The sequence below is a fragment of the Apodemus sylvaticus genome, chromosome 13, assembly GCF_947179515.1.
Source record: "Apodemus sylvaticus chromosome 13, mApoSyl1.1, whole genome shotgun sequence".
NCBI classification, from domain to species: domain Eukaryota; kingdom Metazoa; phylum Chordata; class Mammalia; order Rodentia; family Muridae; genus Apodemus; species Apodemus sylvaticus.
The window spans coordinates 39,578,532-39,601,524 of record NC_067484.1 but is presented as its reverse complement, the minus strand read 5'-3'; the positions used below and the strand labels follow the sequence as shown (position 1 = coordinate 39,601,524).

General features: G+C 39.7%; 1 protein-coding gene across 1 annotated transcript in view; it reads right to left on the bottom strand.

Annotated features, from left to right (window-relative positions):
* Positions 1-22,993, bottom strand: part of Fbn2 (fibrillin 2) — a 213,492-nt gene that overhangs the window by 171,483 nt on the left and 19,016 nt on the right. The gene's annotated exons all lie outside the window — the stretch shown is intronic.

The following is a 22,993-nucleotide window of genomic DNA, read 5'->3' as shown; positions in this document are numbered from 1 at the left end:
CAGATTCACAGAGCAACTAAAACTCACACTCAAAATATATCCTGAGCTATAGAGGAAAAAATGTAGATATTTTTTACCTCGTACTAGGTTCAAACTTTCTTTTCATTTGGGAGAGATTACCATTGTGTAATTCTTGGATGATAAGAGCATCATGAAAAGTCACATATTTACATAGTTTCCTCAGCACAAGGGGCAGCAAAGGATGGAGAGAGGACCTGGGTGGTTTCCTGCCCACTTCCCCAGGCTCCTTTCTCCAGACTGTCTCCAAGTCCTATCCCACAGTACACTCAATCCCCTTACACAACATTCCTCCTGTTGCTATTTTTAATTATGTAGCTTACATTACCGCCCCCCCCCCAGGAGATTGATTGGCAACTGAGAACCTTAACTGAAGTGTGTTGGCATCTTAAAGACAATGAAATTATTAAAAGTTTAAAAAGTGAGTTACAACTTAAAAATTCACTCCATGCTCTCCTGTTTCTGACTTTGTAGCTAAGGAGGAGCATGTACAAGTAGTGGCCTTTCTTTGCCAGTGTGTCTGGATTCAGACGTTTAAGCATTGTGGTAATATTAGTACCCTTCTCCACTGCAGCTCCAAATTCTAATCTTCCTGCATCTCCTATAACATTGAGATGCTTAAAGAGTCCTAGACAACATTCACGCCATTTAAAGAGGCCTAATCCTCACAGAGGTCTTTGCACATGCTGGAATCGCTCAGCATGAAATACTTCTCAGTCTCCAGCACACTGATTTGTCAGGAAGATAGGCATGAGATTTCCAAAGATACACTCGAAGGATCTAGTGGGATGCACTGGTGTGGGGCTGATACGTGTAAAATGACTTTGTAGAGCCTTCAGGGAGACACAGAGGCAACTGACTCTAGCTGGAAATGAGGGGCAGTCTTGTGAACCACTTGAGGCTGGCTGGTGTTTCAACCTGGAAGGTGCTGACCTTCTCAAAGCACTCTCTCAACAGACATTCGAAAGCTTAGTGCCTGCTCATTTCCAGTTTCCAAATTTCCACAAAGTCTATGTGAAATCCTCAATGAAATACATAGGGCAGAGATGTCTGGGAACACGTAAAATGTTGAACTCCTAATAGTGTTCCATGCTCTGAAAAATACAGTGTGTACCTGGGTGGACCAGAGAGTGTTAGTATTTCATATGAAACAATGCTTCTTAACATCGTAAGTGAAGATATCTGGAAAAGCTTGGGTGGGTCGTAATACTTTTCAAAATCACAATCTTTACAGAGTAGGCAAGTCTGACTGCGCGAAGAGGCTCCATAGCTGCATTTTAATCTTGCAATGTCTGACTCCAGTGAAGGAATGTAACAGTTCTCACAGTGGAGGCTTGCGACTGACTGGGCTATCTAGCACACCACTGGCGACGAATGGGCAAGGGCAGGGAAAGGGTTAAAACTGTCCAATGGAGAAGCCCATTTCTGTGCTTTTGGTGGTGGTGTTTTAGATTTCTGTAGAATTACCGCTTTCTCATGCTTGACGTCTTCATGTCTGAGTCCATTTGTTCTCAGCTCCATTTTCCATCTCAGTTACAACACGGATAACTAAGAGGTTCTGAAATCTATCTGTAATGACTAAGCTCACGTTTACCAGTGCCTAGCGGAACACCTAGAGATGAGGGTGTCACTTACTTCTAAGCAGAATGGGACTTAATAAAAACTGAAATATATTGTCAATAAAAACATTAGCACTACCAAAATGTCGAGGACTAGAGATCACACGGGCTGGGCACATATATCAGGTGGCAGCACAATCAGCAAGTATATTGGAAGCCCTGGTTTTGATCACTAGTGATTCAGTAGAAGCTTGCATGCCCTGCAAGTACACAACAGTTACTGCATCTAGGACGGAAGGAAAGTTAGAAATGAAAAGGAAATAGAAACAAGTATATCAATAAAGTTAGCTTCATTGAAGGGACAGAGAGGCGGAAGGCAGAAATAATGAGTCACTCTCTTTAGTTTTCTTTCTTTGTGTGTTTATGTGTAGGATGTACAGGTGTGGTATATGTGTATGTGGTTCCTTGCATGTGTGTGCCAGCAGGTTCATGTGTGTATGCAGAGGAGGAAGACAGACGGGGGTCCCACTGTACCCTCTTCACCATATGCCTTTTATACGGATTCCCTCACTTAACCTGGAAATTGAGTGGAGGCAGCAAGTCACAGCAGTCCTCCTGTCTCAGCCTTTCACAACCCTAAGGCTACAGGCACCAGGGCTATACCTCCCCCCTCCCCATTTTGAGTCGGTACTAGGAATCAAACTCAGATCCCAATGGCTATGCAGAGAGCCCTCTTACCTACTGAGCCACCTCCCTAGCCCAGGCACACACCATGTTTTAAAATTACTAAGTCCTAAACAAAGCCTACCTTGGTAAGAATGGAATTGTTTTAAACAAATGATCCATTAGGAAGAATCATCTTGTTTGGGGAACTGAATCAAAGTAATAGATCATATATATGACTTAGAGACATTTCTCAGTTTAACTGCAAGTAACATACATATATCACCAGAGACCATGTATTTAAAAAAATACAATGAGAATGTTATGCTGTCCACTCTATAGTACCTTACCCCACAGTTTTTATCTGAAGATTTCTCTTTCTCTGTTAGGGATTGCCACAGACAAGTCAAATCGGAGTGAAAAAAATCAAATCATGGTTGGTGTCTTAGTCAGGGTTTCTATTCCTGCACAAACATCATGAGTAAGAAGCAAGCTGGGGAGGAAAGGGTTTATTGAGCTTACACTTCCACATAGCTGTTGATCACCAAAGGAAGTCAGGACTGGGACTCAAGCAGCTCAGGAAGCAGGAGCTGATGCAGAGGCCATGGAGGGATGTTATTTACTGGCTTGCTTCCCCTGGCTTGCTTAGCTTGCTCTCTTATAGAACCCAAGAGCACCAGCCAAGGATGGCACCACCCACCCACCCTTGAAAAAAATTCCTTAAAACTGGATCTCATGGAGGCCTTTCCTCAATTGAAGATCCTTTCTCTGTAATAACCCCAGCCTGTGTCAAGTTGACACACAAAACCAGCCAATACAGTTGGTTTTAAAATCTAGTATACTTGATATTAAATTAAAATTCCTTCCCCCCAAAAAGGAACATAAATTCTAGTTTCACACCCCTGTGCAATCATTATATTTGCAGAACAGAAAACTATTTCTGCTGACAAGTGGAAAGCATGCAATGATAACTGTTAGGAACCTAAACTCACAGCTATATAAAGAACTGCTACACCAGCCCAGGTTCTTTTATCTTTCGCACACACTCAACTCTTTCCAAAGTGTTTTAAAGCTTTTCCTGTGAAGTCTCCTTTATCAAGAACCTTCTTTCTACAAATCTTAAAATAGCCAGGACCTTAAAACAACCAGGTCTGTAAAATGGCCAGGTCCTCCCAACCCCCCAAAAGCAAGGTCCTTTGGTTCCCCAGGCCTGTACTGGTTAATAACACTGCTTGTCAAATACAACCTGCCTCCTTTCAGACACATGGAAAGAAATAAATCTCTGTCCCTTTCAAAGGTATAACTATAGCACATGACATTATAGTCAATAAAGCAAGAACAGAAGTGTCCTGCTAGCTTCACCAGCCACTGTAGGTGCTACCACATCACTGCATCTCCTCTCCGTGCTTCAGTGTCTTCAGAGGTGAGTGTGAGTGTAAGCCTTTTTCTTCTCAGATCTGTGAGCTGCTATGACTATCAAAGCTCCCAGCAGCCTCCACTGTATAGCTAGGTAAACTGAAATTACCCATTGCTGACTAAGTAAAGAATAGCAGTCTTACAATTGGTTGGTATGCTAGTTCTCACAGACTCAAAGATTGTGGGTGGAAACTGCACACGGGGTCATATTATTTAATGTTTGAGTTTCAAAAAACAAAACAAAAAAAAACAAAAACAAAAGACAAAACCAAACAAACAAACAAATTACAAAAAACGAAAACCAGGCAATAGTAAAAAGGTTCTGAACACAGACTGGCCAAAAGGAATTCAAAACCACACCTGTATTGAATCTAAGGTCATTCTTCCAACAATAGCTCATGTGGCCCTACATGGCTTCCCTGCAGTCCTGTTTGTTAGCTTAACATTAGCACACTTTGCATCATGCTCACGATGGCTGCCTGAAGTACCCAGGCTAAAGCTGGCCCTGCTCAATGTTTGTAAACTGCCGCTTTCTTTCACTGTGCATTCCAAGGTACAGCAACAGAATGGCCTGATGTATAGAAAATGCAGACAGAAGGTCTCCCCATTGCCTCTCTCAGCCTCCTCCATCTATTAGAATATTGGGTTGCATTACATTAGAATGTCTGGTTCTTAAAATCGCTGCCTGAGTAGTTGGTTTTGAGGTTCACAAAAATTCATTACATTAGTTTTGGTTTAGGATTAGGATAGAGTTTCTGACAATTTCTCAAACAGCGCCACACTTATTTCTGCTGTTCTCTAGTGCCGTTTCAGTGGTGTCCAGATGTCAGGCAGCTCTGAAAAGCATGGAAGCTGCTCTGTGTGGGATGGGTCAAAAGTTCATTGAGCTCATATCCAATTATTCATGTAAAGGTAAACAAGTACACCGTTTCCATATGAAAATTTATTTAATCTTTAATAAATTAAAAAGTTGTATGTATGGCCAATAATCATTTCACTCCGGGAACCAGATTCATGGATCAGCAGTTAAGAGCTGCTCTTGCAGAGGACCTAGGCTCAGTTCCCAGCACCCACATGGTAGGTCACAGCAGTCTGTAACTCCAGTTCCAGGGAGGTTCTCTCACCCTCTTCTGGACTGCATGGGAACTGCATTCAAATGATGCACTTAGTAGTACAAGCAGGCAAATCACTCACACACATAAGATAAAAACAAGTCTTAAGTTTTTTCTTAATGACTTATTATCCATTAAAAACTCTCTGTACTCCTAGTTTATATGACCATGCACTCATGGTTACAGAAACATTTCTTGAATGTAAAGAGATTGAGAGTAGAAATGGTAGAAGAAGCCCTGGCCTAAACTACCCCAATTAACAGAGGTCTCAAACCAAATGACATTCTCAGAGTGAAAATTTCTATGCAATTATTTGAAATTTCTCCAGTCAAATTAATCAGAAAACACTTTATTTCCACCAGAAAATGTGTCCTTTCTTTTGTGTGTGTATAGCTGTTTACTAGTGAGTACTCCACGGTGAATAAATGTTCCACTTTATTAAGATAATGTAGGTACCTTATAAAATATGAAACATCGTATTCTTAAGCAAAGAAATACAAATAGTAAATATTACTTATTTTGTATAAATACAAATAGTTTTTGTATTTGTATAAATACAAATAGTAAAAGATTAAACACACAGGAAAAATTTAAAACACATGTAAAATCCGAAACTTGAATATATACGTGAAATATAAGCTTAGTAAACAATAGGGAAACTGCCCCTTCCACATAGGAACTCTGTGAAAGGAAGTTTCCTGATTTATACAAAGGACTCTTAGGTAACCTCAGAGGTCATCTGCATAAACAGTGCAGATTTGAATTATGCAGTAATAAGGAAGTCACAAGAGTTATAGACTATAGACTTGCCATTATGAAGAAGCTGTAAGGAATGTGGACAAGAAACTTGGGTCCTTCCTGACTTCTTGCAAATGAGTAAGTATACCCTCCAGTTCTGTTCATGGCTATTTTACCTCTCACATAGACCATTGGGAGGATAAAACCTTAGGAGTTCATGCTTCAATAAACCCAGACTCAAGAAGACAGAAGAACTGGGGACTGGGATGCAGGTGGGGAGGCCCCAGGGTGCAGTGTAGACTGAGACTCAGTCTAAGCTAGAGACAGATTTCACTGAGTGGATAAAAAGCGCAGCAGAGATGACGTGAGATTGTGAATTGACCCAGGAGAACGATCAAAGGGGGAATATAGGACATTTAAAAAAAATAAAGAGATGCTTTGATTAATTACATGTCAGAAAGGAAGTTGATGAATCTAAAGATACACTTGCATACACATAATAAAAGTCTATAGAAAGATAATAGAAGATTTGCTAACCTAGTCCCCAGTAAAACAATGAATAAAATGACTTCAAGCAGCAGCCATTTTAAGTCTGTGAATATTGTCCTACAGGCACAAAACAGACTAATTAGCATGTCTTCAAGAAAGTCTACAAAATTTCAGAAACAGCAAGAGTCTATGTCTCTTCCTTCCTCCTGTTGGTGTGCCAGCTTAGGGTCATGAAGTTTCAGTAAGCAAGAACAGAGAGATATTCCTACTCCCTCTTCCTTTAAGGGCTGAGTCTTGTCTTCTGGGAAAGGCAGGCTATGACTAGTGTCCTCCACTTGGTGTTGCAGAGGCTCACTTCCAGGGACAGACAGGTGAGGGGTCTGGTAGAATGGCTAGCTAGCTACTCAGGGTGCATCAGGCCAAGAACACTAGGACAGCTAATATAGCAGCATGCTGCTAAGGGGAGAGGTTTCCAGTAAGGACAGACAAGCTGAGGAGATGCAGATCACTGTCCCCAGCTCCAATCCTGAGCAAACACTCAGGGATTTAGTCCTCAAGAACTACTATATTTAAAACATTACATAAGAGTACTTTGACGATGGAAATTTTGGTGGTAAGCAATCAAGAGGCTGCAGGTAGCTCTGTGAGACAATGAGGTAAGCTACAGCCCAGTTAGTTATCTGGAAGAAAACCACAGAAAAAGATCCCTAAGGACTTCAAAGACTGGTCTCAAAGAATTCTTCTGCAAAGGGGGCCTGAATTTAATTGAAAGAGCCTGTGGAGCAATTTATGCCCTAAGGCATTAGAGAAACAATGAAGCAATTAGTGAGCAATTAGTGGAACCCCACAAACGGGTGTGACATCAACAGAAGCAGACAGCTTAACAGAGATCAGAGAAAGGGAGAGTCAAAGTAAGCTTTGCAAAAACCACTAGTCCCCCCACCCCCCACCCCAGGGTGATTGAGCATGCCCAGAACTTGTTCTCTGTCTCAGTCTCTTCAGCAGGCAAACAGTAGCATCAGGCTTCTGAGCTGTAGAAGCACAGACTTGTTATAATGTATCATCTCCTAAAGTTTTCAATAAAAGCTAGGGGGAAAAAAAGAGGAGACTGCAACTAGAATTCTTAGAGGGGGATAGGAGACACCCAGCCTGGGAGACGCCCCACAGGACCAGATCTGATGGAATTCAGAGCAATAGTGAATTTTGCTCAAAGACTAAAGGAGATCTTGCAGGACAAGCAAGGAGTGTTGAGAGTATCATAATTGATTAGGCAATTAGGAATAAAGACCAACAGGAAGTCTGAAGCAACAAGATGGAAGCAGGCATGAGGGTGGACTGGGCAAAGCAGACAATCCCCGACTTTCTTTCCCTTTGATTTCTCTTCCTTTTCTTTGAGGTATGGTCTTATACTATAGCCTGGGTAGCCTGAAATTCACTATGGAGAACAGGTTAGCCTCAAACTTTAATCCTCCCTGTTTGATTTCCTCAAGTGTCAGAATTACAAGAATGACGTACTTTTAGCTCTTCTTTCTTTTAGAAAGCTAATTTATTTGTTTGTTGTGTGTGGGGAGGGGCATGCACATGTACTGAGGTATATGTGGGAGGACATAGGAAAACTTGTGGGATTAAGTTTTCATCTGTCATGGACTCCAGGGACCGGAATCACAGTGTTAGGCTTGGTGACAAATGTCATTATCTTCTAAGATAGGTCACTGGGTTTTTTTTTTTTGGTGTTACATTTTGAGGGTAGAGAATCAAATAAGGGGAAAAAAATAAAATGAAGGGAGATCCAGAGAAATGTGGGAACACTATTAAGTATATAAAAATATGGGTAATAAGAAAAAGAAAAAAACAGGTACCAGGAAAAAAAAAGGGAAAGCAAAAGCAACAACAGAAGAAATACTGGCAGAAAAATCTCCTGGCCTGATCGAACACATCATTCATCTACAGGTCTGTGGTGCTTTAATGAGAATGATCTACGTAGGCTTATATATTTGAATGCTTGATCCCAGTTGGAGAAACTGGGAAGAATTAGGAGGTATGGCCTTGTTGGAGGACATATGTCACTGGGGACTGGTTTTGAGGTTTCAAAGGCTCTCACCACTACCATTCTTATTCTCATATTCTCTCTCTCTCTCTCTCTCTCTCTCTCTCTCTCTCTCTCTGGGCTGTGTCTCAAGATAACTCTCAGCTACTGCCCCACTGCCATGCCTGCCTACCTGCTGTTACACTACCCAGAATAATGGTCATGAACTCTAACACGCTAAGACTGTAAGCCTTCAAAAATTCTTTTCTCCTTGTTTTGTCTTGGTCGCTCTGCTTTATCATAGTAGATAAGAAAATCGCAAAGAAATTCAATACACTCCAACTCAGTAAAATCAGAATCTGAGACCTATACAGAGAGGGCAACTGTTCAAGTAGCTGGAAGAAACCAACACCTCACACACCAAGGAACCCCAGTATAATTATTGGCTTCCTTGCCAGAAGGAAAAAAAAAAGACAAATTTGAGTCTGGGAAAAGAAGAGAAAACTAATATTAAAACAAACCAAAAGAAGAAAATCAAAGAAACAAATGAAACTAAAACTGGAAAGACTAAAAAAAAAAAAAAAAAAAAAAAAAAAAAAGCAACAAAGGTAAAATTTGCCATTTCATAGATAAAATTAGGTATTTTTATCGTGCAAGGTATTGACGTTTTTCTACTTGCCAAAGTGCACTATGGGAAATAAATCCAAATCTAGAATCCCCAATCCCTACTGCAATGCTTCCTCCTCTGACACCATTGGTCCATTGTACAGAGAAGTGTGGTGGGGAGATAGAGGCACTCAAAGAGGCAGAGGGCAGGGTATATTTGTCTTCTCTGGGGACTTAGCAAATCCAATTCAATCTGGAGATAACCTCTTCTGAATAGTCCCTGCATAGCTTTACACAACTTAGAACTTGATAGAGGGTCTGTCTAGGGACTGCTGCAGAATCTTATATATTCTTGTAGTCACACTTAATAGGCAAGAGATGGGGGGAGGGGGAGGGGGGAGACAGAGAGACTGGGACAGAGACAGAGAGAGACAGAGAGAGGAAATCCAAATACCACAAGAGAATTAAGGCTTTAATTAGCAGATATTTAGACTTCTCAACAGGATTCCCTTTCACTTCCTCCATTCATTCAGAATTTTCTGATGAGCTAGCCCCCAGTCTCACTTAGTCCTGGTGTGAGGGTTTTCCATCATATGGTATTTATCTCGCAGAGGATGCCTGAGCCACACATCCTGAGCTGTCTTTTTAACAAATAGCCTTTCACATTCTTCCTTCTTGATGGGACCAAAAGGCACTCCTTGTGGTCCTCTGGCCTTGCTCCAAATGTATTGACTCAGCTTTGCTATATCATCAACAACAGGAAATGCATGGTTTTAAAATAAATATGTAAGCATTAAAAACTGACATGGTTCTAAAAGGAGGAAGTATTATACACATAAAAAATAACATAATTAGGTATTTCTTCATGTATCTTACTACAATCTACACAACACTATTTGACTGAACCCTTCAAATTGCTCTTGTAATTATTGAATAAAATACAGTTCAACTACAAACCAGATATGTCAGAAGTTTGCTTCAAAGGAGTGAGACTGTCCTTTTGAAAAATCTCAAGGAAGCTTTCCCTTTTGTACACATAATTTCTAAAGTTTTTCTGACTTATTTCCGGCTTATGCCACCATACTCCCACACACTGACTCCCTTTGCAGTCATAAAGACTCTGGGATGTTTTGCCCCCCACCCTAGCAGGTGTTATCCTTCTGACTGAAGTCATTAGGATTTAAAATAGGTGATATGGGGAAAACCTTATGATAAAAGTAAACTACTCTCAACTCTTATTATGCGATATCAGAATACAACTGTTCTAATAATATGAGGACTTATAACTTGGCTCAAAATATCCTAAAAGTGAATTTCATCCCAAATGGCTTCGTTTGGGGCTCTCTGCAATAATATATATGAAATACTTTGTAACCCCCCTATTTAGCTAGCAAAGAAAACACCCTGAGGTGTTTTGAAAGGAGCATGTATAAGCAAGTTTTTCACAACCTTTACCCTATAATGGGATTACTGTGGAGGTCTGCAAATCACTGAGGCTTGGATTTCACTGCACGTTGATTGAACACAGGTGAGGCCTGCCCCAGCATCTTTAAAGCTCCCTTCTGTACATCATCCTGGTATCACTGCAACTGAGCACTGAATCAGAACCTCTAGGGAACCGGCGTGGGAACGTGTGTTTGGGCCGACATATCCAGGTCATTCCTATGACTGAGAAACGGCAAACACAAAGCCTTCATTCTCCAGACAGCAATTTTACTTACACAGTAAAGTGTTAAATTCTGATTAAAGTTTCTACTGAAATGTTCAGAACCTAATTCTTTTCCCTTTAAGATGAAAATGGTCTTGTTCAAGACTGGAATGTGCCTTGTGCGCTATTTCTAAATCAGATGAAAACACTCACGAACATGCAACTTGGCCCATATGGAAGGGATTTGCATGCATTAAACTGTGACATTAAGTACGGTCATGGGAAACATCTGTAGTCCACAGAAGAAGAGGCACCCGTGGAATTGGGGGGTTCCTGGTTCCAATAGATGTACCTGATGCATTGCCATAATTGTGCTTGTAGATACCAGATATAAAATCACAAATTATACCCTATGAGGAGTACCTACACTTGGCTTCCTGTATGGCTTTAGATAAATTTCCAAGTCAAAAATTTCCTATGTGATGTCAACAGTTTAGAAAACACAGCAAATTGAAACCATATCACAGCCTCTTCCCTGACCCACAGTCAATATGAACAGCAACATCTCAACAGAGGTCAAAACCGACCATCGAGACAAGATTATCACCAACACTTAACTAAGGAAATAGTCACAGAAAGCCATTGGAATGATAGCCCAGGATGACTCAGAAGAACTGCAGTCTTTCCCCTGCAAACTATAAAGGGACTGAGGGTAGCTACTCAGAACCCTGAGAAAGCCCACCAGTTCTCCACAGAGAGCTGTATTTGACTTTAGATTATGAACTAGAGAAAATGTGTAGGGGTAGAAGCCTGGCTACCAATATAGCATCACACTGGAAGGGAAAGCCAAAGCCCTGTAAGGCTCCAGCCAGTGTGATCTCTACCAGACGGAAGGAAGTTATGGACGATTTGGTGATCATCACCACATAGGGAAAATTATCTCCAGCATTAAACAGAAGAAAATAAATGAGGAATGTAGGGGGAAAAAGAGTCTCAGGGGGAGGGGCAAGAGTCTGGGTGAAGCCCTTTACAACCACAGGGGGAGAAGAGGTAGACTCTGCAAAGAAAGGGCTGGGGGCTGGGAGGGGGGTTGTAAACCAAGCAGAGTCTTCTCACACCAGGGGACCATACCTGAAATGAGGGTGGGGCCAACAAGCTACCATGCCCAGCTGAGGTCTTCCTCTGTCCCAGGAGGCTCAGATCACCAAAAGCCTGAAATTTCTGGGCTTCCAGCAAGAGCTGTGGCATGGAAGGGATGTGTCGGAACAAGACTGTTCCATCACTGAGGAAGAAAGGTGTCACTAGGAACTCAACAACAAGTAGACAGAAGTTCTTTGCACTACAGAAGTCTCTGCTAAAACTATATAAGAGGATGAACTGAAGGCATGAAGAGATGGCTCAGCAGTTTAGAGCACTCGCACGGACCTGGGTTTGGTTCTTAGGACCCAAGTAGTATCTCGTAAACAACCCTAGCTACTGCTCCAGGGGATCTGCTGTCCTCTTCTAACCTCCAATGGCAACAGGCATGCATGTGGCACACATATGTACATGTGGGTAAAACCCTCATACACACCAAGTAAAATCAAAAACACCTTTAAAAAGAAAACAAAAGATCAGCATCTAGGTGATAAAACCTAAAAGCAAAAGAGGAAAACTTTAAAGTTAAACAAAGAAACTGAAGACAAAAGCACATTATTTTAAGACTGTTAATTGGTGAAAAGATCCTAAGTGAGGTAACCCAGTCACAAAAGAATACACATGGAAGGCAATCTCTGATAAGTGGATATTAATTAGCCCAGAAGCCCTGAATACCCAAGGCACAAATCGCATAACAAATGACTCCCATGAAGAAGTATGGAGGGGGTCCTGATCCTGGAAAGGATTGATCTAGCATTGGAGGGGAATATAAGGACAGAGAAAAAAAGGAGGGAGGTGATTGGAGAAGGGATGGAGAGAAGAAGGTTTATGGGACATATGGGGAGGGGGATCCGGGAAAGGGGAAATCATTTGGAATGTAAACAAAGAATATAGAAAATGAAAATATTTTTTTTTTAAAAAAAAGAACAGATGTGGCTAAAAACCGACTTACTAACAAAGATTAAAACAGTTGTAGAGCAGATAGCAGATTAAGTTTATTGATAAATATTAATATTACTGAAGTGGAGGATCTAAACTTGAGCTCAAAGATAATAATAGAAGAAAAGTTCCATTAGGTTTTCGAGAGGTTATTATTCCAGATCAATCAATCTCTAAAAATTGTATAATAAAGGAGAAATATTGTCCATAATTAAAAAGCCAAAGTACTCGATATTGCAGAAAAATGGGCAGTAACTTAAATGAAAAAGATAAGGCTAGACCCGAATGTCTTCACTTGCATATTCAATGCCAAAAAATAATTTTATTATACCCAGAGAAATGAGTGGAAAGTGTATAAGCCTCCAAAATTAAACATATACCACTTGCAATTCAAACGTGAGATAATAGCTCTGCATCCTTGATAATGAGAAGATACTCTCGTAGATCTTTGAGAAGCTACTCCATTATAAAATGTCATTGACCAACCATGTGTTGAAGACAGGAGCACTGTAATTACCTTTTGGTTCAGCAGTCATATTCTTCTTCAAAAGACTCACGAATTAAAAATAAAAGTTATTTGCTCACATCATTAAGTGCTGTAAGGCTCTTCATTTTTTAAAATATATAAATTAATGGTTTTGCCCAGTAATATTTTTCTTTGGTCTGAAAGGCTCTCTTTAACACTTTACAGTGGTGATGTTTTCATATTTCACATCTTAAAATTGATTTACTTCATTTTCCTTTTTGAAAGGTACTTTCTAAGTCTGCACAAGTTTGTGTTTTAAGGCAGCCCCCTGCACTTGCAGGTCCCCCACCTTCCAACCTGCTTTCTCCCCAGTCAGAAACCCACTGAAATCAGCAAGCTTACCCTGCTCCTCTTTATTAAGACATGTCTGTTTCCTCTTTGGCTGCTAGGAAGATTTTCTCAATATCCTTGCCTTTTTAGAGATGGGATTATAGTGTTCCTTGATATTTTAAATGTTTCTTGTCTTAGGCTTCCTTAGTATTCGTGGTCATGTTGGCTAACAACATGAAAGAATTTGGGGTATTTTCAACTATTATTTTTTCTTTTGTCCACTCCTCTGATAACTCCAACTGCATGTACTTAAATTTGCCAGAATTTGATGCAAAACCCAATAATGTAACCTTGCATTTGATAGCCTCTGTCTCTGTAATATATTTTAATATTTTCTCTTGATGTGTCCTTAGTTTTATAATATTTTCATCTACAATACTCAATAGCTCATGTCTAAATGTTCTGTTTGGTATCAATGCTGCGAATGTTTTCTTTAGTGTTATGGACAAACAAAATATCATTAAAGCAATCTTACATTGTCTAGTCTACAACCCTAGTGTTTGCATAAGTTTGGGGTGACTGTGATTTCATTATGGTTGACCTCTATTACTTTGTCACAGGGACCTTTTGATTGCTAATAACTTATTCGATGCCAAGTGGAGTGTTGTCAGTGGTTTTCTGACGATTTGGAACTTTTGTAATCACATAAATAATTCTGAATTTAGGTAATGGATATTTGATCCTTTTGTTCTGAGTCAACAGTCAGGACCAGAATAAATTTTTTTCAAGTGTTATGTTTTAACACTTTGTGCCTTAAATACTTTCCTGAGTGTTAAAAGCCGTACCTTAGAAACTGATTTTACATCCTAGTCTGACGGAAGAGCACATCCCTGGATTCATTCTGAAGCTCCTGAGTTGTTCTGTTCCTTTCCCAGCTTTAGATGACTGCTCACCTCATGACCTCATCACATTTTACCCCAGTGAATGGTGTGATCCTGAGTGTGCAGTTCTTTATATATGCTCAACTCCTCCTTAGTGTTTTGTCCTAAGAATTCTAGCCATCACAGTCTTCTTGGATCTCAGACCTTACTGCATCTTAGGGAGTCTATGAGGCTGGGTGTCTGTCTTCTTTCTAACTGTCACACAGCATGGGAGGAGACTCCAGCAGCTAACTGGGAAAGCCGGATGGCTTGTCCTGTTCATTTTTCTTTCTCTGGGTTTTTAAATAGCTGGGTTTTGTTGCATAGTGTGTCGATTTTTTGTATTTGCATTTCTTACAACCAAGCATTCAAGGAAATCAGCCAAAGAAGAAAAGGTGTCTTTTGACTAAGGGTTTCAATTGGTGGACACTGGGTTTCTCTGTGTCTGTGTCTGTGGTAAAGCAGGACCTCATAGTGGAACATGGCCGCCCCCCTTATGACTGCTAGGAAGAAGAGCATCTCCTCCAAAACCCCTCGAAGGTCCTGAATCCATCAATGGCGTCATGTGGAGGAAACTGGAGACTTTGTGGGCATCTTATTGTCTTCCTCCTAGTGAACACTGCTTTACTGAGGATCACAGTGCTATGAGTGTTTAGGGACATTTACAATCCAATCCATAAAGCTAGGTGTCTAATTTTCAAAATTGTCTCAAGTATTTTACTTTTTATTTTCAATCAGGAGAGTCAATACAGCCTCTGCTAGTTTATCCTGGTTTCAAATAAAAGTCTTAAACTTTCTTTTAAGATGAGGAATTTTGATCATTTTGGATCATGCATGAAAACCAAACTTTGAGTATATGAGTTCATAAATATAATCTGCATTTATATGCAAAAATAAATTTATTTATGGAAGATAGCAATATAAGCAAATTCCAGTGTTACCTGTTTTATCGACTTCAGTGGCACATCCATTACTCTTACACAGAATGACTGGTAGTCACAGTGTAGGTCTCAGGAGATAGCATTATGTGCTCCACTGAAGATGTGCCTAAACATGCAAGTTCTGAGGCTATGTCTCCTGTGCTCAAGTTTTCCTTTTTACTGTCTACTTATTTTTGTAAGAAAAAATTAAAAAATACTATCTTTGGGCCTGAGGAGATGATACAGTGGGTGAAGTGATTGCTACCCAAGAGTACTGACCAGAGTCCAGGTCCACATCATCCAGGTAAAAGCCGGATGTAGTGCTGTATGTAACCCCAGTGCTGAAGGGCTAACAAGTGGATCCAGCCCAGCTAGCCACCAGCTGAGATCCAAGGTCAGTGGGAGATGTTGTTTCAGAAACCCAAGGAAGAGTGAAGGAGAGGAGGCCCAGTGTCACGCTCAGGTGCCCACACATGCACTCCAAGGAGAGCAAACACCTACTGCCCCCTGTAATTCCAATTTTTAAAAGGAATTAAATTAAAAGATATTTTCTTTGTGTTAGTACAACAATACTTTAAATTCTTTAAAGGATCAATCATAGCAAATGTTCAGTAAGTATTATTTCTCAATATTACCCACTTTTCCACTTAAGAGTTATGCTCATAGTCTAGCTCAGGCACACAAACAACACTTCCGGAGGATGTATCATATTAACCTTAATACTCAACAGCTATACTCTGAGATACGTGAATTCTCCAAAGTCTTCTTGGAGCTCTCTCTCTTCCCAGCCTACATTCCATCTTGTCACCCTAGACTGACCTTTGTGGGGTATTACTTTCAAGTTCAGAAGTCACTCAAAGCCCCTCCCCCACTGCAGCCTGAATGAAGAGCAGTCTTTTGACATTGGCTTCTCTGACACTGTACACGGAGGTCTGTGTCTTTCCTTCCAACCTTGTCCCTTCTTTCATCGACTGTGTTTTACAGCCACACTTGTGAATGTGCCTCCGAGAGCACTCAAGGACCTTTACTCTGCATTTCTTCTCTGGTTGGTTCTGTTTGGACTCCCTGGAGCTCACAGTGCAGCTATGTCATGGCTTTAGCTACACTGCGTAATGTGAAGCCGGAGGGTCACACAGGCAAGAGGAGAAAAATCCCCTGCTGTTGATGTTCACACAATACAGGGATAAGCACAATTATTCTACAGAAGTGGGCAAGTGGCAGATAAAATAAAGGGTTTGTATGTCTAATGGTCATAGATAAATAAGTAGAGAAGGGATAGTTTTGCAGATTAATGGACTCCTGAACTGTCCAAAATCCCTGCTTGGCGAAAAATCCAAGAACCATATTCTGTGGACAGGGATGGACTTTAAAGGGGCCAAATAAACAAAAACCAGTAACAGTAATTCTGACATTTAGGGTAAAATATATATGTCAAAGTAGGTTATACCTCACTGTTTGATCATTCTACTGTGTAACAATCAAGGTAATGAGAATGCTACAGAATATTTTCTAGCCAACCTTATATTGTTACAAATTAGCAAGGATAGACACTGGTGTTGCTAACAATTCATGTACCATGAACCAGAGCAATGTCTCCCTGCCTCCCCACACCTGTTAAGTTCATCATGTCTACGTGTGCAGATCCTTGACTTGGCTTCACAATTTTTATAGTCATAGCACTTTTTCCTGCCAAACACTGGCTAGGAACTTTCTCAATTAATTCTCCTTTCATGAAGATGAGATTCTCTAAAAAGTTCCCATTTATTTGAAATCCTTCCTGTCAAGAGAAGCAGCATTAAACGTTATCTCTATAATGTGGTTCACATTGGTTCTCCCACTTGAGACTTAACTTTGAATCCATCGTATCCATCTTTTTGATAACTTGGGGAGTCATTAAAACATCAGTATCACCATCTGTAGGATGTCAAGCTTTACATTTAATTCCCACAGAAAAACTTATTATCTGTAGAGAAGCAGGTATCAGAGAAGGCCAGCAATGCCACCCAGGGTAATACCAACCTCTGAAGTCTTCCTGCACCCACAGTTCCTAAGACACAATAGATAATAGTGGATGCCTACCATGTGGTGGGCACACTAATTATGTGTCAGGTTTCACTACCTTTAATCCCCCCAATAACTCCAAGGAGAAATTACAAAGCTATATTCACTCCTAGAGACAAGTATTATTTGTTTTGGATCTTTGGGTAAAAATTGTACTTGTTATATAACGCTCACTCTACACAGATGTATTTAATTCCTTTCAGCAAACTCCTACATAGCAATATTTTGTGACAATTAAGTTTTATGAGTTTATGTATGGTATGGCAGCTTTGCCTAGTTTCCAGATGTGTTAACGTAATGCCATCTGATCTGATGTTGATGTGGGGAAATGCCTTATTCTGCAGATATAAACAGAGAGGTGGTAGTCAGGGCCTTTTCCAGACAAACCTATTCAAGAACTGATTTTCTCCAAATCCCAAATCCTCCCTCGACACACACCAGCATCACTTGCCTTGATGACCATTGCTTCTTCCACTTCTGCCATCTTTGCTTTTCTTCTCTTTCTTTGCTTCTGCTCCTTAGGGTCTGCTCCACTTCCACCCACCCCCTTGTCTTCTAAATGGTCATCTGAGCTGGGTCTAAAGTATAACCTTCTCACAGATCTTCTGGTATTTCTCTGATGCCCATTTAAAGCTACATTTAGCTTAAAGGTTTCAAGGTTCTGCTGGAGCAGAAATGTGTGTGTGTGTGTGTGTGTGTGTGTGTGTGTGTCTGTGTGTGTGTCTGTGTATCTGTGTGTCTGCGTGTCTGTGTGTGTCTGTGTGTATAATATCTCTTCTTTGCAATGTCCATTCTACTAAATCTTCAGTGTAAAGGAAAAGGGAAGTGCACTTCTGGGGGAAAACTGGCAATAGGGCACTACAGTAATATAACTAATTATGCAGCTTAAGTAGTATTAGTATAAGACAGAGCCATAATATCATTTGTAATATCAAGTATAGGTGTTAGCCTAATGGCATTTTACTGTGGTGGAAAAATATATATTCCGTTTTTCAGTCTAGATTTTCATTGCTGACAAGAGTACTGTTCCAACTGCTTAAAGTTGAGAAGCATCTCTAAGCTCATTACTTCCTTCCATTCCTATTATGGTGTCTACCATGGAAACTGTATCTTTGTGTTTGAAGTTTTCCAGTCCTGGTCCCTAAATACAGACGTAGTTTCTTCATAACTAGATTTCCAAGCTCAATACTTGATAAGTTCTTGACAAATATTTGATCGAGTAAAAATTAAATATTCTAAATAAAAGTAGTTTGGTATAGTAGTAGTCATATATTCTAATTTATGGCTGAAAAAATCAAACAAAATAAAATACCAAAACTTAAAAATAAAAAAAAATAGTCACTCATAATATTTTTAGAATAAGAACACACTGACCATGGAGTGAATCACAGTGAGATTTTCCATGGAAATGGTCAGAACATATCATATCTCCATTATTCTCAAATACCCCCGCAAACCCCTTGTTATAGTTATATGATATAATCTAAGAATATAGCTCAGAATACAGATTTGTCCACAGATACATTTATTGCACAGAGCTGAATCTTAAACAAAACCAAGGTTAAATATACTTGGAAATGACCTTAAATGTCAAATGACAGAAGACAGCCTGGTCAGACACCTGTGATGGAGGGACTAAGACTGGGGTTGGATTGCAGTGTATGTCTTCTGATTTTCATAATCACAGTGCTACAGGTCTGACCTCCCTATCTGTGAGATTGGGGCGTGGCTTATAAAGAGCAGAGGCTTGGTGTACCAATGCAGATTCATCCTTATACCTATAGTATATAATGCAGCCATCAAAGCCCATAGTATATTTAACAGTTCCCTATCTCCCAAAGGAGAAGGGAAGCATAAGAGTGTTTCAAATTGCAGAGGAGCAGGTTCTAGAAAGAATGACAAGATCCTATTCTTTGGAAATACTTTATGATCAATAGGAACAAGAGGCTAAAATTATTTAGTAAATAAATAGTAATTAACCTTGAGCCTGGGAATTATGAATAACTGCATTTTTTCCTTTTATCTTGTATTATTTTCTCAATTACCTCATATTAAATACATATTACTGTTCATTTTAAAAGTACAATAAAGTATAGCTTAAATAAAAAGTACTGAATTAGCATACCTTGATAGTATCAAATCTACTGCCTGTGGACACTTGTAGGCTACTGGGTTGTTTCTCCCAGCACACATTTCTGTATTTCTTGCACATATTATTTATTCTCTGTGTTACTAACATACTATCGAAGCCTGCCGTGCATCCACTATAATAAATTCCAAGTCTGGGAAATCAATACAGGATAACACGTATATGAGTCATTTACAACTTTGGGTTTGTCTACGTAATTCCCAGAATTCGAAGAAACTCTAAGGTGGCTCTCTTCCTGTTTTTGAGAATATAGACAAGGTCTAAGTGGTTCAGGGACTATCACAATTACCTTAGCTCTGAACATGTGAGGGGGCAAACAAACATGCAGACAATTCAACAACCCCTTCTAATGAGACTTGAGGTTGCAATCATGTCTATTCTAGTGGTGACTATGATTGAATCTATTGGAAAAGGTACTGATGTCACATTCATATTGAACCAGGTAATGTGTGTGTGTGTGTGTGTGTGTGTGTGCTTTAAATGTCACAGTTAAGTAGAAAAGAAACAGTGTAGGAGATTCAACCAATCAGGATGGTTACAAGGAAATCACTGCAGGTAGACAGGAGAGCCCAGTGGCTCCAGGGCTTCAGTAACACTGGAGGACTCTGCCTCGGCCTCCCTTTGGACAATGAATTCATTTATCAGTCCACACAACTGTAGGATTTCACAAGAGCTGCCCAAACATGGAACCAATTCTATATATCTTCCCTAAAGACATGAGAGCTTCACTATTACAAGTGACACAACTGATGTGATCTCACAATCCCACACCCTTGCTAATGTACACTTTGGAAAGATTTTCTTGAAAACATTGATTAAAAATCTAATCTTCTAGATGGCTTTTTAAAAAGCACCTTCTGGTAGCATTGGGAAGACTTAGAAATTTAAAGATAATGTCACTAGGTATCATGGTAGTTGAAGTTTCATAGAACTAAATGCTTTTGTAAGAAAAACATTTTTACATGACAAAAATCATCTGTAGTCACAGGTTATATGTAACTAAGAAGGTGTGACATATATTTTTACCAGATGCTCTTCAGGGAACATTTCAAAGGAAGATTCAATCATTAAAAAGTTTTCACTGAAGTCAAAGAAGTTTTAAAAATGCTTGTGGGCAGACACAGCGGGAATTACATGATCATTTTGGTGTGTCTAAACATCTTTTAGGTGGGCTTATTTCCTCTGACTCCTTGAATTTCTGTTGCTAAGGAATAAGGTTTGCCTGGGGAAACATTGCGGTCTACTCTATAATGCTGATTTCTGTTCTTGTGTTTTTCTCAGGTGCATAGTAAGGACTTTTTTTTCCCATCTATTTGGTGAAAGAAGCAAAAATAATGGAATACTTTTATGTGCTTTGGATGTAGCTGACCAGTCTGCACTTTACAGTCAGCATGTGACCACAAGGCCTCTCCCTCTTTTTTTCTGCTAACTATAAAAGGTCATTGTAAGTATCATAAAGACAAGAGACTCCAGAGTTTCAGCTTACAGCTCCAAGACTCAAGTTAAATAGCTTAATAATGCCAGTCATTAGCTATATGCAGTCTCTGCCTGATTACAGAGAGTAGCCTACCAGAACCCAGATAGCTGGAAAAGCAGACCTCTGAGCCCAGGAGGCCAGTTTAAAGGGAAACTATATTTATTCCACATTAAGCATGGAAAATTTCCTTGACTTTATAAAACTCCTTTTTTCTTGTATATCATAAAGAACATGTATTTTGAAACCAGTAACTGAATAAGAACATGGACTTTACTATAAGCAGGTAAATTAACCAATTTATTCAACATAAATGGATCACTCCTCTTGTATATAGTAGTTATGATAGTTCTGAAGGGAGAATGGGATAAGTTTGATAAGAAAAAAATCATGTACATGTGAAAAGATCAATGTTAAAATAAATGTGTCCTTGAAAGATTAAAGTTCACAGCTGCAATTTAGGAGTGGAAATTCCTGACTGCTTCTTAGAAAGAAATGAAACTTTTGTGCTTTCAATATCGAAGGGCAGTGATTAAAAGCATTTTTTTAAACAAGTAATTTTTTTTAAGTATCCTTAAGGCCAATTCATTAATGGATTAATTTTATAATTCCTTCTGCAAACATGCTACTGTGCATGTAAAATGTAGACAGTTCTACTGGAGTCAAATCGCCAGTAGCACAGGAGTAGCTGTCGCAGAATGATGATGTAATGCTTGGAAGCCTGGGCCAAAGGACACATCCAACTCTGGGCCAGTCAGAAACTAACTTTGAATCCTGCTTTGAGACAAAAGAGTCATAGAGCTTGCAGGAGCAGTAGAAAGTGAGTCGCGTGTCCACTGGTGGGGACTGTGTTTGTCTTTTAAGTCTTGTATTCTGTGGTCTTTAAATCACATCGTTTAGGAAATCTGCATCATCCCATTTGAACAATTTGCGCTAACATGTCATGATTCACCTTCCCTCCCCCAATAAGAACATCTGGTAAAAGCTTTAGAATTCATCCTAAAAATAATGATAAACTCTGTCATCTGTGGAATGCACTTCAGTCCCAAGAAATCTCAGTTACATTAGGGATAGCATAAATATCTCAATGTGCATATACACAGACATATGTTAAAAGTTGGCATGAGTCTAACTTCTCATACTTAACCGTATTATTCAAATTTCCCAGTTTATTCTCAAAACTTACATTAAATGCCAGAAAGAAATTTTTCCAAGGATAATGAGTATCAGTTTTAAAGTACAAGGTCTATTCACAATTTAAAGATTCTCTGCACATATACCTGTAATCATTTCATTGACATTAATACCATATACTTTAATCTCCAGTGAAGTTCTATGTGCCTTTAGATGTCACCACAGCCCAGGGGAAATAACTGAAGACGTATCTAGCTAGCAATATGATAATGTAATATTTTAATATAAACTTAGTTTTGCTCTCACAGCTCAGCATTCAGCAGTTATTTATTACATTTTATAAGGTTTCACTTCTTTGGTGGCTCACAGTGGCCACACCTGCCATCAGGCTATGTGACTACACTGCTAGAGTATCAATGCTGGCTCTTCTCAGCAGCTGAGAGGAAACAGGTTCAGTAGCTATGGAAATTATTGGAAGCTGATTTTATTATAGCGTGAATGACTGTTATGGAGACACAGTGCTTAGTGCAGGATACTTTCCTAGTTGTCTTACCTAAAGGAAGTTCTGCTGGGTTCCCAGACCCAGCTGTTCCTTGTATGTGGCTTTGGGAAGGCTTATTCCGGATGCTGCTGCAGAAATGACTGCCGAATGCACAGCCAACATTGAACACTTTACTTTCATCATGGACTATTGTGCAGAACCTAAGCTTAATCCCACCAGCATGTAATAGCTCTGAAGACTCTAACTGACCCAGAAACAGTTCGAGGAGAAGTTTCTCTCTTCAGATGGAACAAGGAAGCGTGTTGTTGCCTCAGTAACAATAACAGTCCTCATACAATCACAAAACAAACACCTAATAAGAAAACACTGCAGTATCCTCCAGAGTAAGGCTGAACAGAAGCACACAGAATGCAGGTCCAAGAGAAGGGAAATAAGACATCAGAAGCCTTGATCACATTTGATATGAAGCCCTGTAGCTCTGGACTGGTGTTATGAAATACAGTGTGTTTTCTTATTATTAGGACAACTTGTGTCAGGTTTTGTGGAGTTCGACCAGGGACATATTGCTATCAATATTGACTATCGTTATTATTATTTACAGCAGAGGGTGTACACCCAACAGTGTCCAGAGAACAAGTGAGCATGACGAGAATCCGCCATCACTCTGCAACGACTGCTTTAGGGTC